Genomic DNA, 17,232 nt, shown 5'->3' with positions numbered 1-17,232 from the left:
GCACCCAATGAAATTTTCAGTATTTCAGAAAGCGATCTTTAGGTAATTCGTCGATCCTCTCTCACAATGACAGCAACAGTGTTGATGTTTTCTTCCGTAAGAGCACCGGGTCCACCTTCCTTTGAAATTATCTCCGCTCTTTAAACATTTTAAACCATCTTAGAGCTAAGCTGTAGGAAAGAAAAGACTCTCCATAGGCCTCCTGTAACATTGTATAGGCCTCAGCTGAAGATTTGTGGAGACGAAAGCAGAATTTCAAAGCCGCATATTGTTCTCGCGTATGGAGAGGAAAGCAGAATTTCAAAGCCGCATATTGTTCTCGCGTGTTACCTCCACTGCAGCCGTAGGCGATACTGAACATGTCTGATCTTGGCTGCCTCTCCCAGGCGGGAACCAGGAGCCCCAACAAAGGAACTACTTCGGCGTATTTGTTGCACATTAAGGTAACAGAATACCATAAGATTAATTTTAGCGCGAGAAATTATGACCATAAAAAATTATGATCATTCTTTATTGAACGGCCCTCGTATTAATGTATTCCCGGAAAATTTTTGTACTTCCTTCTTTCATCGACCAACTAAGGTATTTCTTCTGTTACCACGATTTTTGCGCAGAGATGTCCTTTCCTCTTGAACTGAACTGCCTACTGAGCCACTCCTTTTCGCAGTACCTAAGGCCTCAGTAGTTCCGTATCTCACTTCTTTGCCCACTGATTCTTCCTGACTAGTCTCATAAACTTCAGCCTATTCTTCATCACTAATAAATTGTGATCTGAGTTTATATCTGCTCCTGGGTACGCCTTACTATCCAGTATCTGATTTCGAAATTTCTTCCTGTCCATGAAATCTTCCCGTATCTCCCGGCCTTTTCCAAGTACACCTCCTGCTTTGTGATTCTGTGTGTCTTGAACAGAGTATTATCTAATACTAGCTGAAATTTATTTCAGAACTCAATTAATCTCTCTCCTCTCTTATTCCTGCTACCAAGCGCATATTCTCCCGTAATCCATTATTCTAATCCCTCCCCTATAATCATTGCAATCCCCCGTGATTATTACATTTTCATCTCCCTTTATGCACTGAATTACCCGTTCAGTATCCTCATATACTTTCTGTATCTCTTGTTCTTCAGTTTGCGACGTCAGCATATATATCTGAAGTAGCGTTGTCGGTGTTGGTTTGCTGTCGATTGCGATGAGAACCATTCTATCACTGAACCGATCATAATATATCACTCTCTGCCCTATCTTCCTCTTGATGAAGAATAGTACTAGCGCTATACCATTTTCTGTCTCTGTTGGTATTACCCTGTACTCACCTGAACAGAAATCCTGGTATTCTTCCCATTTTATTTCACTGACCCCGACTATATCTAGATTGATCCTTAGCATTTTGCTTTTCAGATTTTATAGCTTAAAGCTTCCCTACCACGTTTAAATTTCTGCAGCCCCCCCCCCCCCCCACCCACAATCGCAGAACGTTATCCTTTCGTTGGTTATTCAGTGTTTTTCTCATGGTCACCTCTCCCTTGGCTGTTCCCTCCTGGAGGACCGAATGGGGTACCAGTTCGGAATCTCTTTCCAATGGATAGATATGCATCACACTTTTCAATTACAGATCACATGTCCAGGGGATACAAAAAATGTTCAGTGTGTGTGAAATCTTATGGGACTTAACTGCTAAGGTCATCAGTCTCTAAGCTTACATACTACTTAACCTAAATTATCCTAAGGACAAACACACACCCATGTCCAAGGGAGGACTCGGACCTCCACCGGGACCAGCCGCACAGACCATGACTGCAGCGCCTTAGACCTGAGGATACACATTGTGTGTCTTTAATCCAGTGGTTTTCATTGTCTTCTGCATCCTCATGCCTTTGATCACTGCTCATTCTTCCGCTTTTAGTGGCTTTTTCCACACCAAGGACAAGAGAATGCCTTGAACCTCTGTCTGCTCCTCCACTCACTTTAACAAGCCCGGTGGCTGAATGAGGTGTGACTTCTTGTGCTGGAAGTCTTCGGCCACCACTGCGGATGATTGTTATTCAAAGTTTAAGCGGTGGCAGCATTCGAACCTGGGTCTGAGGCCGTTTTGATTACTAATAAGAGACGCTACCCCTAAATCAAGGGCTAAACTTACCTTTGAAGTTGGTGCTTGATAGTAAGTCAATGATACCAAATATTCGTGGACCTTCGTCGTAGATAACTTTCATGGAAACGAAATAATTCGAAATTTTTCGTACAGTTCATAAATTCCGCCCAGAGCGACATAATGAACAGATGGTACGATGTATTATATTTATTTAATCTTACATTAAAGTGGTTAGCATTGAAATAGGGGGAATTAAGCATTGGTATCTGACAGATAATGCTTTTCGAATTCTCCTGATCCTTTTTTCTCTCCATTTCTCTTTCCAAGGCCGGAAAGTAAGAAAAACCACAATATCCAAATTACGGTTCCTTTCCCCTGCTTCAGAAACGATTAATTGACGGTTTAGGAAAATCATGTAGTTTATTTTCTTTGCTGTGACGCAGTAAAATAAGTCATTGATTTTGTGGGATTATTATATTTTCTGTATTCTTTATCTTCAGAACCCGTCAGTGCTCTCAGAATAAATGAAACAGAAAGAATTGCTGGTTTTTCCTGCACACTATTTATTTTTATATCGACTCACATCTTTTATGAAGCAAAGCAATAATCCATTAACTGCTCATACGTTTCTAACGCACTTTAATGACCGTCCTAAGGACAAGCAAACCACATTCCTTAGTGAAACATGGAACTCAAAAATTTATTGCCTTCCACGTAAAAGTGGGGAAGTAGAAAAATGAAAAAGACGTGTGTAAGGTCACATAACTTAAGTTATCTTGCTAAATAATATGAGGTGATGCAAAAAATTACTACTGGGGAAGAGAATCGCTATAAAAACCGACAGAACATATGAAAAGCATGAGAAGTCGAGATAGGGCGTAGCTCTGTGAAACACAAACTTTCACGTCCACCGGGTGCAGAAGTTTCCCGAGCCCAAGAGGCGAAAGAAAAGAGGATCTGCTGTGTTATCGAGTTTCCAGCACGTGCTTCGCGGCGTGTCGGATATCCTGATACCCTGTCTGCAGGCACCAGACCAGAGAGACCGTGGAAGACGAAGGCAGCGCGACCATCACTCACGGAGGGTGGAGCACTTTCAGCGTTAGTGCTATGAAATTCATAGTCTCGGAATCATATTACTATATCTGCCCATTGCCGACATTTGATAATCAGCAAGAAACTTCCTTAAATTCTCTTTCGCAGTATCTCTTTTAACACTACTCTCTAAGTAGTGTATCAAACCGCTGTGTGTCTTTGCCAACTTTCATTACCTTATGAAATGACAAGAACAAGAGACTAAGAGAAGAAAAATAGCCATGATATATTAATAAAAGCCATGGATCAAAACTGGCACGTAGATGCAGTATTTCTCGATTTCCATAAAACTTTTGACTAACGTAAGTACCACAAGTAAGCTTATAATGAAACGCACCACTTTATGGAGTATCAAAGCAAATTTGTGACAGGATTGAAGATTTTTTTGATAGGGATGAGGCAGCACCTTATCTTTGATGGATAGCCATCCACAGATTTAGAGCTCCAGGGAAGTGTGTTAGGACACTAGCTTGTATATTAATGGCTCAAATGGCTCTGAGCACTATGAGACTTAACATCTATGGTCATCAGTCCCCTAGAACTTAGAACTACTTAAACCTAACTAACCTAAGGACATCACACAACACCCAGTCGTCACGAGGCAGAGAAAATCCCTGACCCCGCCGTGAATCGAACCCGGGAACCCGGGCGTGGGAAGCGAGAACGCTACCGCACGACCACGAGCTGCGGACTGTATATTAATGACTTGTGGACAATAGTAATAATAACCTTTGACATTTTGCAGATCAATTATCTAGAAGGAAGCACAGTCTGAAAGAAGCTGCACAGATACTCAGTCAGATCGGGAAAACATTTCAAAGTGGTGCAAAGATTGGCAACTTGCTTCAAATGTTTATAAATGTAAAATTGTTCACTTCACAAAACCAAAAAGTAATATAGTATTCGAACACTGTAATATCAATGACCCACAGATGAACTCGATCAAGTCACACAAATACCGCGGCGCAGCACGTTGTAGGGATATGAAATGGTGCGATCGCATAGACTCTGTCGTAAGTACAGCCAGTGGCCGGAATCAGATTATTGGTATAATACGAGGGAACTGCAAGCAGTCTACAAAGGAGATATACTATGTGATCAAAAGTATCAGGACACCCCTCAAAAATATACGTTTTCCATATTAGGTGCATTGCGCTGCCACCTAGTGCCAGGTTCTCCATATCAGCGACCTCAGTAGTCATTAGACATCGTGAGAGAGCTGAATGGGGCTCTCCGCGGAACTCACGGACTGCGAACGTGGTCACGTGATTGGGTGTCACTTGTGTCATACGTCTGCATGTGATATGTCCACACTCCTAAACATCCCTAGGTCCATTGTTTACGATGTGACAATGAAGTGGAAACGTGTAGGGATACGTACAGCATAAAAGTGTACAGGTCGACTTCGTCTGTTGACTGACAGAGATCGCCGACAGTTGAAGAGGGTCGTAATGTGTAGTAGGCGGACATCTATCCAGACTATCACACAGGAATTCCACACTGCATCAGGAACCACCGCAAGTACTATAGCAGTTAGACGGGAGGTGAGAAAACTTGGATTTATGATATTTAGTTGAAACCCTCAGCTGCCGACTGGTGTTGTTAATTTACCTCGATGGGGAGAGCTGAAATTGTGTGCCCCGACCGGGACTCGAACCCGGGATCTCCTGCTTACATGGCAGACGCTCTATCCATCTGAGCTACGGAGGACACAAATGAATAGCGCGACTGCAGGGACTTATCCCTTGCACCCTTCCCGTGAGACTCACATTCCCAACTGTCCACAATTCTACATATGTAATGCACCTTATAGACATTTGCCTATCCACTCATTACTCGGGCACGCTTTGGCGATTCCTGTAAGAGTTTGGGCAACCAGTGCGCATTCGCACAGATGAAGGTCAATGGCTGGGTAGCCTTTAACTATATATATGGAGACAGTAACTGTTCTCGAAAGAACAGAATACTGTTGATGACCGTGCAGCTTTTCCCTGGAATAAATGATGGCTAACTGAAACCCTCAGCTGCCGACAGGTGTTGTTGATATGCCTCGATGTGGACAGCAGAAAATATGTGCCCCGACCGGGACTCGAACCCGGGATCTCCTGCTTACATAGCAGACGCTCTATCCGTCTGAGCCACCGAGGACACAGATGAATAGCGCAGGGACTTATCCCTTTCACGCTTCCCGGTCGGGGCAAACATTTTCAGCTGTCCACATCGAGGTATATCAACAACAGAGACTTTTAGCAGTGATTGTTCTCGCCCTCCACACCTTAAATGGAACTGGTACAATGGGACATACACTTGCACGCACGTGACGGTTGTTTGCAGCGTAAGGAAGCAGATGTAAACGTAGATCAGTTAGGCTTAAGGAAAATATGGGGACCAGAAAGTCGTTTTGATGCTACAATTGATAAATTAAGCTTGACTTAAGAAAATCGGGACTAGTTGATCTGCCGACCTACAAAAAGCTTTCAACAACGCGAAGTGTCGGAAGGTGTTTGAAATCATCACAAAAATAAGTGAAACGACTAGAAATAAGAGTAATCTTATCAAAGATTAAAAGTCACTTACTCTTGTACAAAAAAGTTTCCATTATTCAGGAACACACATTGTCAATAACTTGCCAGTAGTCATAAGAAGCTTAGCAACCAATGAAATTTAGTTTAAGGGAAGCCTAAAGGATTTATTAGTGGCCAACTCCTTCTACTTCATTAATGAATTTCTCAGTAGAACCAACTGATTTTGTATATGAAAGACGATCATTCCACTGGGGACCTGAGGAAGGTACATTAGCTTATTTGTAAATATTTGTCATAGATTATTGTTTTTCTGACATGTTCCACATCCTGGAGGACCTCCTCACTACGGATCAACTGTAATGAAAGTCAATCTAATCTAATCTAAAGTCAATTTTACAGACTTTGCTGGTCTCGTACAGACTGGATTTTATGTATACAGACTAAGTTGGAGAGTGTAAATTTGTACCAAAACGAGTAATCAAAACTACTTTTTTTATTTTTTTTATTTTTTATGGGACTCAACTGCTGAGGTCATCAGTCCCCTAGAACTTAGAACTACTTAAACCTAACTAACCTAAGGACATCACACACATCCATGCCCGAGGCAGGATTCGAACCTGCGACCGTAGCGGTCGCGCGGTTCCAGACTGTAGCGCCTAGAACCGCTCGGCCACTTCGGCCGGCTCAAAACTACTTCTCAGGCTTACTAGGCAGGTGCATTATCCACTAAGCCACACTGACACATTGGTTCACACACTAGATGGATTATATTGGCACTTCTACGTCCTCGATCCAAATTTTCGCTGCTGCCGCAGTCCATTTTAACGGAACATTGAGTGCCTCAGCAATTCTGTTCGTATGCGAGTGGTAATTTAAAGAAGAATGGGGCGACAGGGAGAATTTGAACCGAGGAGGGAGCCATGCCAGGGTCATCTGTGCGACTGTGTGACCGCTATGCCACCGAGGCTTAGAGGCTAACGCACCTGCATAGTAAGTAGAAGACCCGGATTTGATTCCCGACCTTCCTACAAATTTTTACTCGCCGTTTCAGTCTGTATACAGAAAAATAAGTGTAAGCTGTAGGACAAGATGTGTAATGTGCAGTATCTACAAGAACTCGAGGGAGAAATAAGAAGATTAGAAGAGAAGCACTCTTATTAAAAAGGCTGTAGGTAGACGAACAGCATTTCTCCTCTGCTATTTAGCCTGATCGTCGAAGAAGCACTAAAGGGAATTAAAGAAATGTTCAGATGTGGGATTAAAATGCAGGGTGAAAGGGTTGATCGCGCCTCTCCTAAGCGAGATCTAAACTAATTTTTTTATTTCATCTCTTAAGTTGTATATTACTGATTGTGTGCCTATTATACAAAACACAAATTCTCTCCAGCTTGTCTTCGGTGACAACTGTCACTGCAGCAGCGTCACAGTCGTTTTGATACATGCTCCGAGCTGTTGTTCTGAACTGCTACCTCATGACGGGCTCATTATTATTTCACAACATCGTTGTCGTTCAAAATTGCAAGGTCAGCCAGAAATGAATAGAATACATGGGCTAAATTAACCATCGTTTTTCTTGTTCTGTGATGAGCTGTAATACCAACAATACCATTCCTTTACACCCCCATCTTAGTATCGATAGACACCCTTACATTACAACGAGATGGTACGCTAAGCTTCATACATTTCGCCTTCGGCTAGAGTACAAATCATTTCGTGGTGCATATCGCGTTTTAATTTCGATAAGTCGTATTTTAGTTGACTGCAGTTTACTTGTAGACAGCTAATATGGCCCTGAGCACTAGGGGACTTAACTTCTAAGGTCATTAGTCCCCTAGAACTTAGAACTACTTAAACCTAACTAACCTAAGGACATCACACATATCCATGCCCGAGGCAGGATTCGAACCTGCGACCGTAGCGGTCGCGCGGTTCCAGACTGTAGCGCCTTTAACCGCATGGCCACCCCGGCCGGCAAGACAGCTAATAGGTCGTGCACTTCACAAAGAAAAAAAATCACTGTATTATGGATGTCGAGGTGCTTTGCAGGAAAATTTGCATGCAGAGCTTTTACTAGCATAATATGCCGCTGCATAGTCGAAACTGTTGGACAATTACGTACAACCAGTGCAAAAATACATACTGTGGTACGAGTGATCGCACACACGCATCTGTATCAAAACTGTGAACTGTGATAACATAATTCCAACGACATGTATGTAACATTTAACTGCCATAAACAATGCTCACCTTTATAATATTATCGCATGTTTTCGGTTCATTGAACTGTGCGCGACAACACATCGTGAAAAGACGTTATATCTGAAACAAAAAGGCATTTCAAGCGCAATACTGTGCGAAAGAGGCAATCAGAAATAAGAATTTTTAATTTTATGTTAACGAATGTAGGCCTTTGTACCTGTTTTAAATGTTAATCCACATTTGTAAATCTATGATGATAAATATTGTCTCTGCGACGTCTTGTGCACATGAACGCACGGACTGAGTATAAACTATTGTTCGCGCAAACAGAGTTGACACTCGGCGCGGTGGGTGATGGGAGCGACTGTAAATGGGAAATGCCTTTACGGTCGCTCCTATCAGCCATCGCCTCGAGTGTCAGCTTTCTTTGGGCGTGTAGTGCGTATCATTGTGTCGTGTGATGAACTCGCTTCGCAACTTTACGCGACTGCGCATTCAAGGTAGGCGCAATACCAACATAAAACTGTTATATTCCCACTCGCCACATTCAAACACTGAAAATCTGTTTTGTGTAAATATCACGTTATGATGTGTATGTTATGTGTGTGTATTTGTAGACTTATGTACGCAATGTGCTTTAAAGTGTGTTGGTCGCCTACAGGTATGTCCTTTCGCCTCGCAACTCAGGGGCCATTTTAAAGGTACATTCGCATGCAGAGCTTTTATTAGTAGAAAATATGATTATAAGTACTGAAATAAAGAAACAATTTGAGCCATAAATATAGTTCACCGTTGTATAAACACTGTATGCAGCTGATGCAAACATTAGGAAGATTTTTGATCGTCAGTTGACTGGAAGAATAAGAGGCACCTTTTTCTAGGTCTTGTCCAGATCTGACGTTTTTTGGCACACCGCCATTAATACTACATTATTTTATCAATACAATCACGAGTTGCAACTAAACAGCACTCGTAACTGCACGATACAAGATTCAATGTGTCATAATTTAATTGTGATATATTTCAGAATATGAAGTTATTACTAACCTATGTATGTTTTATTTTGTAACTTTAGTCACTGTAAGATTGTTGGGTGACTTGGCATGGCAAAAGGTTCCGTACTTCTAAGCAAAAAGTCGTCCAGCTCGATCCACTGTCGTCTTCGGATGCTGTCTTATTACGAAGTCCGATTTTCATCAAAACACATAGAGAAGAAACACGGTTAAAAATACAAAAAAACAAAAAAAAAAGCCATGCTCAAGATTTTTATTGTCTCTATCCAGGTACGAACGAGCTAAAAATTAAAGTGCCGAGGCTTGTTACCGTTTCGAGACTTTCCGTCATATTACAAATTCATCGTATGTTGTTACAGTGGAACGTCGCATGTCACAGTAGCTGGTTATTCTTCACTAATATTCATCTACATCTACATGGATACTCTGCAAATCACATTTAAGTGCCTGGCAGAGGGTTCATAGAAACACCTTCACAATTCTCTATTATTCCAATCTCGTATAGCGCGCGGAAAGAACGAACACCTATATCTTTCCGTACGAGCTCTTAGTTCCATTATTTTATCGTGGTGATCGTTTCTCACTATGTGGGTCGGTGTCAACAAAATATTTTCGTATTCGGTAGAAAATGTTGGTGATTGGAATTTCGCTAGAAGATTCCTCTTCAACGAAAAACACCTTCGTTTTAATTGTAAGTAGGCTGCTTAGGTTTTATTATTGGTAACGCCACCTCTGTATAAAAATCACTGGCTGTGCTGTGTGCAGTCTGTGTCTAGTTTGCATTGTTGTCTGCCATTGTAGTGTTGGGAAGCGGCAGCTGGATGTGAACAGCGCGTAGCGTTGCGCAGTTGGAGGTGAGCCGCCAGCAGTGGTGGATGTGGGGAGAGAGATGGCGGAGTTTTGTAATTTGTCATGAACTGCTATATATATTATGACTATTAAGGTAAATACATTGTTTGTTCTCTATCAAAATCTTTCATTTTGCTAACTATGCCTATCATTAGTTAGTGCCTTCCGTAGTTTGAATGTTTCATTTAGCTGGCAGTAGTGGCGCTCGCTGTATTGCAGTAGCTTGAGTAACGAAGATTGTTGTGAGGTAAGTGATTTGTGAAAGGTACAGGTTAATGTTAGTAAGGGCCATTCGTTTGTAGGGATTTCTGAAAGTCAGATTGCGTTGCGCTAAAAATATTGAGTGTCAGGTTAAACACAGTCATGTATAATTTGTCAAAAGGGGACGTTTCATAATGATGTCCAGCCCTGATCCTGTACCATTTCGGTGACACTCTCTCCCCTACTTTGCGATATTACCAGACGTGCTGTCCTTCTTTGAACTTTTTTGATGTTCTCCGTCAGTCCTAGCTAGTGAAGATCCGACACCGCGCAGGCGAAATACCCCGACATTTCAAGAACAACGTAATAATTCCAATTTAAAAAATTCAGTTACTGTCTGATGTGAGTATTACCAAATAGTAAGTCGCGGTCACTAAATACTGTCTCGAATTCATTTTAATTTCGGGCATCCAGCCGTGCAAATAAAATTTCTTCCACTGATATTTGGCAGCGTATCTTCCGACCAACCTCAGAGTAAGTTGCAAGTCAGTCTTGCGACTTATCCTGAGGATGGCCGGACGATACGCGGCCGAAATATCAGGGAAGAAATTTTATTTGCGCCGCTGCATATCCGAAATTTAGTGGACTACTCATTACGCCGCGAGAAGTTAAAAACGCACATTGTCTCGAATTATTTACAAAAGAATGGAGAATTTGTAGAAGACGATCTCGGGGAAGTTCGTTTTCGGTTTCGAAGGAATGTGGAAAGAAGGGAGACGATACCGACACCACGACTTACCCTAGATGATAGGCTAGACAACAGCAAACTTACATTTATAGCATTTGAAGGTTTAGATAAACCTTTGACAATGTTAACTGAACTGTGCGTTTGGCAGTTTGAAGACAGTTGGGATAAAATACTGGGAGCGGAAGGAAATTAAAGTTCAGAGACAAGAAATTAAAATTTTGGAGATCTGTTGGTTACATTGTAACTGTGTGAGAGACGACGGAGGATTTGGGAGAGAAGCCGAAGGAAACTGATAGTGTCCTGAAGAGTGTATAAGCCTGACATCACGAAATTAAAACGAGGGTAATGGATTCTAGTTGAATTTAATCAAGCGATGCCGAAATCTGGAAACAAGACACTAAAAATAGTGTATAAGTTTTGCTGTTTGGGCAGGAAAATAACTGATGACTGCCGAAGTGGAATGGATGTACAACTTGGAGTGGTAATAAGCAGAAAAGCATTTCTGAAAAATAGGAACTTGTTTACATATAATAAAAAGTAATCGATAGCAGGTCCTTCTTGAAGATATTTGTCTGGAGTGTAGCCATGTATGGAAGTGGAACGTGAATGATAAAAAGCTGATACAAGCTTTCGAAATGTAGTGCTAAAGAAGAATGCCGATGATTATATAGGTTAATCGAGTAATTAGCGAGGTAGCACTAAACCGAATTGAGGAAAAAGGAAGTTAATAACGTAACGTGATTAGAAGAAGGGATCAGTCGATAGATGATATCAATGAATCATCAGTGTGGTAAGGGATGGATGCAGTAAACAGGATGAAATTGAGCAAAGTTATAGCAGTTATTCGTTAGGTGAAGATACACTATACAATACCTTGGAGGGTTGCATCAGACCATTCTTGGAACTAAAGACTGCAACAACAGGACTAACCATATTTTGCACTGTTTCATTTTGCGTAAAGCTATCAATTATCCGTGTAAAATGCTAAGTTATGCTCATTATGAAGAAATTTTTATTCATAAATTCTGTTTTGTCAAATAACGACATTATTAGACAAAAAATGCCAGTTGCTAGTAGGACTTGCACTCTGTGGGTTCGGTCAGACTTAATTACGTGTAAAGACAATTCATCCATCCCCACAATTAACAATATCGATGATTTTCGCCTGTTATCGAGATTGATACTGTTAAGATATTGGTCCTGGGAATTTCAGGACTTAAGAAAATATGTAAATTATACGTAAACCACGCATTCATATAACTTTCGAGAATGTTGTAATTTTAATTTCGAAGTCGGATAACAAATGACGAAATAAATATTTTTTTACGTGACTTAGTTAAAAACTAATAATTTCAGAGTTATTCCTGTACTTGTACTGTGAAACCTGGATTCTTGCCAAATGTCATGATCTTACATCAAGTATCCTACATATCCTGATGAGTACGCTTGCAAACATCGAAACAGGTGACATAAATGGCAGCTTCTTTTGATTGAATTAACTTGGAAGCATATGCTTTTTATACTGGTAATGTATCGTAAACTTTAATATGTGACACAAATGTCACCTCGATACGTGTAACCGTTCCAGAGAGAACAGAGTTTGTAACAGTCGGACAGACGTACGGATAACAAAGTGATACTGTAATGGTTCCGTTTTTTTCGATTGAGGTACAGAATCCTAAAAAACACCATGTTACAAAAGGCACATTCATCATCAAAAGTCTTATACGATTTTGTGAAAATGTGTGGACGTTGGTTTACATCTGTGTTAAAGGTGAGTTGCCACACGATAAACAAATTTCTGTGTTTCAATACTATGACAATAATGCTTGCACTACAAGCTCGTGTTAGTATGGAATTTACACGAAATGACCACCAAAAAACATATTCTTTATCATCATCTTGAGGTTGAAGCTTCTTTGTCTGTGTTTGCTTTAACAATATATATGTTTTTGGATGGGGGCCGCCTTTAGCAAAACACAATTTTATTTTTTATTCCAAACATGTTTCACTGCAGTTGCAGCATCATCAGTGGGATTTTATTTTATGTCTGTCAAACATAAAGAATGTTCTTTACTGGTTGTATTCATACCTTTCTACATAATTTTAAGTGTTCTTCAAAAATATTGTAATTACGATTTAAAACTAATATTTACATGGGTACAAACAGTAAATAACATTCTTTATGTTTTACAGACACAAAATAAAAGTCCGCTGATGATGCTGCAACTGCAGTGAAACATGTTTGGGATAAAAAACATGTGTATATTCTTAATCGTTTTTCTTTAAAGAATAATGCTTACGATTTCTTTGTTGACCCAAACCAAAGCCGTGGTACTCATGTTCGTTGGGTAACATACAGAATATCTCCACTCAATTACGTGTTTTTGACTCACATATATAAGGCGAAAACAAAACAGAATCGTCACAAGATACATGAGGTTCAAAGAAACTGCAATATAGTGATGAAGTGCAAAGAGATGATTTCAGAAGAAAGTGGTAAGTTAAATTCAGATAGATATTTTAGAATCAGCATACGCCTCTAGACAGAGAAAAAATGCCATTTAGAGATACTCTGTAGCACTAATTTATTTTGCGTAATAAATGAAATGTGGATAAATGTAGGCTGAAGAACATTATTTGCAGTGCAGTGTGAAAAGTATCTTCTGAAAATTTTTGAGAAGTATCAGCCAACTCAGTCTGCTCGTTGAGGATTTGGTCAGGAAAACTGTTTTCTGGCTGTTTATTTCTTCCAGCAATTTCACAGTGGCGCCCTTATGTGCTAAGTTTACTATCTTCATCTTATTTTCAGTTTTTCTTATTGGGTCAATGGTTTCCTTCAGCAATGAGGAATTGCAAATGTACTAGTGGATTTAAGTTAACAAATCTTAAAGCATTGAGACATTCTTTATATATTCTCTCAAAACCTCTGCCTGTCTGGGATAGTAATTTAAGCGTGTTTTTCTGATTTACTATAGCAAGCATTTGGAAGTTTGATGTATAAGGTAATGGATGGATGTGTGACAGATGCTGTAACCGATAACTATAAAATACTGGACGCCAGGAAACTTTCGTTTAACCTTATGTGATGGAATCCGTGACTCGAAGATGGTCGCTTGACTAAAAAACGGTGTCCGTAAAAATATACACACAGCAAAAGCGTATCGTGGGTTTTGATGACGGTCTTTAAAGCTGCGTGGCATTTTTAACGGAAAATAATTTGTATATCTCTATGTTCTTCTGGTAATTACTTTCTATACAGCTTGTTGTCCTTAATGATGTCAACTCCTGTTATCATTGATGTCGGTGTTATGTAGTTACTCACCTGTAGCGAACCTGGTCAGAAGCCTTTAGAATCCATCCATATCAGTTGGCTCATCTTAGTAGATCTAAATTTAGACTCTGCTTCTTTTCAGGTTTTCCAGTTTCCCCACATCGTTTCCATTTGCAAGCAGTTACCCCTCCTAACATTCTTCAATACAATATCTATCCTTTCTACAGCCAAATATGGAAGTCAAAAGAATCGGCTATAACAATATTTTTTTAGGACACAAACCTTTAGATTCGTACCCTGTGTCTTTAATGTTGATATGCCGCATTCCTGTTATATACGATACCCGTTGACCGTTCTTATTTCTTCGCTAATTCCCACCACGTAGGTAATGGCTGCATGGATAGCTTAACGTAAATAAAGGAGTCTAACACAATTTTCTTTGAACTGACAAGCCCTGAAGTACGTACACTGCAAAAAAAAAAAAAAAAAAAAAAAAAAAAAAAAAAAAAAAAAAAAAAAAAAAAAAAAAAAGGTAAAGCACACAGAGGTGGAGGAGGAAACTACACACATCAAAAAAGTTTTGCATCACCCCGGTTCCCAGAACTCCTGAAGATAGACGATGACTGTGGATTTTATATCACAGACACAGTCCCTTTGACTGTTCAGAGATGTCCCTGAAGCCGCCCAAAGATGTGCAGAACCATGCATGAGCAGCGCCTATTAGACGGAAGGGGTCCGACAGCCGATCTGTTCCAGTCATTCCACTAGTAAGGAAGTACACGGTTCGTGTTTTCTGTTGTTCAACCATGCCTAAAGGGCCAATACCGGGGTTCGATCGCTTCCGCATTATTTCTTTATGCCATGAAGGGCTCTCAACAAGGGAAGTGTCCAGGGGTCTCGGAGTGAAACAAAGCGACGTTGTTCGGACGTGGAGGAGATACAGAGAGACAATAATTGTCGATGACATGCCTCGCTGAGGCCGCCGAAGGGCTACTACTGCTGTGGATGACCGATACCTACGGATTATGGATCGGAGGAACCCTGACAGCAACGCCACCACGTTGAATAATGTTTTCGTGCGGCCACAGTACGTCATGTTACGACTCAAGCTGTGGACAATATGCTAAATGATGCGCATCTTCTCTCCCTACGTCCATGGCGGTTCATCTTTGCAACCACGAGACCATGCAGCGCAGTACAGGTGGGCTCAACAACATGCCGAATGCACCGCTCAGGACTGGCATCACATTCTCTTTACCGATGAATGTTGCGTATGCCTTCAACCAGACAATTCGGTCAGGCTGACCACCTTAGACACACCGTTCAGCGAGTGCAACATGGTGGAGGTTCCCTGCTGTTTTGGGGTGGTATTATGTGGGGCCGACGTACGCTGGTGGTGGTCATGGAAGGCGCCGTATCGGCTGTACGACACGTGAATGCCATCCTTACACCGATAGTGCAACCATACCGGCAGTATATCGGAGAGGCATTCGTCTTCATGGACGACAGTTCGCGACCCCATCGTGCACATTTTGTGAACGACTTTCTTCAGGATAACGACATCTCTCGACTAGAGTGGCCAGCATCTTCTCCAGACATGAACCCTATCGAGCATGCCTGGCATAGATTGAAAAGGGCAGTTTATGGACGACGTGACCCTCCAACCACTCTGAGGGATCTACGCCGAGTCGCCGTTGAGGAATGTGACAATCTTGACCAACAGTGTCTCTAAAAACTTGTGCATAGTATGCAACGACGAATACAGGCATGCATCAATGCAAGAGGACGTGCTACTGGGTATTAGAGGTACCGGTGTGTACAGAAATCTGGACCACCACCTCTGAAGTTCTCGCTGTGTGGTTGTACAACATGGAATGTGTGGTTTTTATGAGCAGTAAAAAGGGCGGAAATGATGTATATGTTCATCTCTATTCTAATTTTCTCTACAGTTTCCAGAACTCTCAGAACCGAGGTGATGCAAATCTCTTTTTGATGTTTGTAAATAAAACTTCATGGGTTGAGAGGGTGTGCGATATTATTTCAGTAATTCCAAAATGGCAGTATAAGCCTCCTTATAAATACAACGTCGTACCGCCTCTAGCGTGGATGCATTCGCAGATACCTCTAAAATAATTCCATCCAAGGCACTTTGTAGTTTACCCGTTCCTCTCATTTTCCCCACTTTTTCCTTTACTTCAGTTACTGTAGTTTGACTTCCCCTGTTCAAAATATTTTACTTTGTATAATTACTGTTATTTCATTTACCTGTTTAGTCTCTCCCGTTGCATTGTAACTGTTTGTAATATTGGACCTTTTAAAGACAAGATTATATTGTTTAGTCACCACCTGGGAACAAGTCAGCAAATTATACTGTATATTTTTCGCTTATTTTTCCTAATACTGGCGTAGGAGCCCAAAAAGTGGTTTGTAAAATAATAAATACGGCAGAATATTAAACCAGCTTGTTGCGTTTTTTGTTCATAAAATAGAAATATGACAGCAAGAACCGACAGACCAATCAGTTAATGCAATCCTGTTCTACTTTGATACTCATACGTATAAAGCATGAATTAAATGAAATTCGTGGAATTGAAGGACTAAACGTGGATAATATTAAACTTCTGTTTGTCAAGGCATGAAGGAAATGGATTTTTATATTGCGTGTCTCGTTATCATTTTTCATCTTAATCCTACCACGAATGAAAGTACCGGCTTAATTTTATCGCGTCGTTTCTTTCAACCTGTTTCAGGTCCGTATTTCTTCAGGCGTGAACCTGTCTGTTTCGCCACAGAAACGCTTCTCTTCCACTCAGCAGTATAAGCCTCTGCAGAGTGGCCGCCCCTGCAGTCTCTGCGTGATTTCTAACGGTATTTCAGAAAGAGACTAAATGTATTAAAATGTATTAAAAGTATCCACACTGAATCAGCGCACTTTGAGAAGACTGTCTGTACATGCCTGTACCTCGACGTGACGTTTGGAGATAATCTCTGAAATGCTCTGTTACATCACTCAGAGATACGTGTGTTTATTCATCGCGCTTGTAGATACAAAGAATGCTGATTTGAAAATTATTCGCTTGCCTTGAGACATATGGTTCAACCCGAACCACAAGTTAATTGTGAAATGCTTTCCAAGAGCGCTATTGAGAAGGAAACTTTCCCATCGATAGTTAAATATGGCAAACAATGACAGTCACTGTTAATAAAAACGAATTAAAGGGAAATAGTCTTTTATAAG

At 40.8% G+C, this 17,232-nt stretch overlaps 1 non-coding gene across 1 annotated transcript; it reads right to left on the bottom strand.

The window, feature by feature from the left end:
* Nucleotides 1–5,259: 5,259 nt before the first annotated feature.
* Trnat-ugu lies at nt 5,260–5,333 on the bottom strand. Its single transcript has one exon. It is a non-coding gene; the product is annotated as a tRNA-Thr (tRNA).
* Between the last annotated feature and the right edge of the window lie 11,899 nt (nt 5,334–17,232).

This window comes from Schistocerca americana, chromosome 6 (genome assembly GCF_021461395.2).
Source record: "Schistocerca americana isolate TAMUIC-IGC-003095 chromosome 6, iqSchAmer2.1, whole genome shotgun sequence".
In the NCBI taxonomy this organism is placed as follows: Eukaryota; Metazoa; Arthropoda; class Insecta; order Orthoptera; family Acrididae; genus Schistocerca; species Schistocerca americana.
Note: the sequence above shows the minus strand (reverse complement) of the source record. Positions and strands in the feature narration are given on the sequence as shown.